We start from the raw sequence: 2,354 nt of genomic DNA on the forward strand, positions 1-2,354 counted from the left end.
TTCACAATTTAATCTTGCCGACATTGTCTTTCTAGAATTCTTATTCAACATTTTCTCTATACTATTTTGGAGCATTCTTTTTATATTATTTTGTATTCTTTTGTGATAGCAGGTTCCATTTTCTTATTGTTTCTTTATTGTTTCATTACTTGCATGTGCCTTATTATTATTATATTATTATTTAGTATGTTAGCATTGCAATTTAATATTAATTACAATAGCATGTATGTTTCAAACATTTACGACTAATTTTGTTGAGTCCTAAATGTGAGCACCATCGTACCGATGTTGCTCGAAATAAGCCATAAAAATTATAATTAATTGGGAATTGTTTAATGGACTGAATTATTTTTTGTTTTAACTTAATTGTTTACTGCGAAAGCATAAACTTGGAGATACTGATTCCGATACGAAAGAACATAACTTGTATCTGACTTAGAAAAAGTTATGTTTTCAACTATTAACACTATGAAAGCATTTTTTAGTTGATTAGGAAAAATTAAATTTTCAAAAAGGTGATTTTAAGAGCATAAGCGGACACGTGAAAACAGACGTTTATACGCTTCAAATCTGATATTAGACGTGCGAAAGCCAATAATACCTTTAAATTAATTTTTTTACCTTGAGCAATTTTTCACGTAATTAAAAGCAATTAATTTTCAAAAATATCTTTGCACTTTAACATGTTGGACACACAAAAGCGGGCAGTATAGATTATAGGCTAAAATTCAATCTCGGTTGCACGAAAACGAACAGTTCCTTAAAAATTAATTCTTTTTCTACAAGAAAATATTATCCCATATTAATTATACTTAAATGACTTTGTGAGAGCTAACATTTGATTAGAGCCACATTCCGGTATCCCATCTCTTAATTGATTTTAAACAACTTTTTTTTTTCTTTTGCAAAAAAAAACATTCACTCAAAGCCTTAGATTTACATAGTAAAAATAGATAACGGTAGGTTGACATTGGTCTCTGTGGGTTTGACATTTCTTATATTACAAACAATATTTTTATGCACTTGCGGACCTATCAAGTTTTTGGCATCGTTGTAAAGGACCAAATTAGTCAATATTGTGATTCTGTTGTTGCATTGTATAGATTAAGGCACACTCTTTATTCTTTTTTTCCTTTTCTTTCTTGTATTCCAAGTACCCGTAACTCCGCGAACGAACTAGAACAACCGATTGACGAGATCGAGCATTTTCTTCATATTAGGCGCCGATTTGAACAACTGAGCGCCCAATATATTATTCCAATGGCTGCACAAAATGATGAACGTCCCCTTAAGGAACTTGTGATCCCATTTGAGGAAGATCCACACTCAAGCATTGTTAACCATGCTATTCAAGCAAATACTTTTGAGTTGAAACCCTCTCTGTTGCAAATCGTGCAGCAAAACTAGTTCTCCGGAATCCCTACGGAGGATCCAAATCTGCATCTTTTAGTGTTCATACAGTATGTTGACACATTAGTGAGTAATGATGTCGATCCAGAAGCCATTAGACTATCTTTTTTTCCCTTTTCTCTTTTTCCCTTAGGGACATAGTTAGAGCTTGACTACAGTCCCTACCATCTAATTCCATCAATACATGGAATGAGCTCAAGAAGGTATTCTTAGCCAAATATTTCTCACCTAGAAAGATAATGGTATTAAGAAACCAAATCACTTGTTTTAGACGGGTTGATGGAGAATCCCTTTTTGAAGCATGGGAAATATATAAAGACATGACGAGACTTTGCATGTATCATGGTCTAGAGAAGTGATTAATTATCCATGCCTTCTATAATGGTCTCCTCTATAATACGAGGATGATAGATGATATTGATGTTGGAGGGGCTCTGATGGATAATCCCTTCATTAAGGCCTGCTAACTTATTGAAAACATGGCCCTGAATCATTATTGATGAGGAAGAGAGCATGTTCTTGTTGAAAAGTCTAGACAAAAAGAGGCATGTATGAAGTGATAGGCCTAGATCACATGAGTGCTAAAGTTGATGCCCTGACCCAAAAGATCGATAATCTAAATGTCATACCCTAATTTTTAACCCTAAGATCCCATATACCATTGGCATCATTGCACATAAACAAGGTCATATCTTGATCCTCCCCTCCTCTCATATTTGGGTTTGTTTCTTGCAGGGATCACCAAGCACCTCTTTCTTGGTGTTTTACCTTTGTGTTTATATGATTAATTGCTTATCTAACCACTAATCAAAATATAAAAAATATGTTCTATTTTCCTTAAGTTTATTGTGCTAGGTAGGGCTTTTCAATCAAGAGCATCTTAAGGTTTTGTTGCTTACATCTCAAGGAAAGTCAAAGGTTCGTGTGTTTATTTCCATACCTTC

General features: G+C 33.7%; 1 non-coding gene across 1 annotated transcript; it reads right to left on the minus strand.

Annotated features, from left to right (window-relative positions):
• Positions 1 to 1,652: 1,652 nt before the first annotated feature.
• On the minus strand, positions 1,653 to 1,759 carry LOC127109340 (small nucleolar RNA R71). Its single transcript, XR_007796653.1, has one exon. It is a non-coding gene; the product is annotated as a small nucleolar RNA R71 (small nucleolar RNA).
• Positions 1,760 to 2,354: the final 595 nt, after the last annotated feature.

This window comes from Lathyrus oleraceus, chromosome 7, assembly GCF_024323335.1.
Source record: "Lathyrus oleraceus cultivar Zhongwan6 chromosome 7, CAAS_Psat_ZW6_1.0, whole genome shotgun sequence".
Taxonomy (NCBI): Eukaryota; Viridiplantae; Streptophyta; class Magnoliopsida; order Fabales; family Fabaceae; genus Lathyrus; species Lathyrus oleraceus.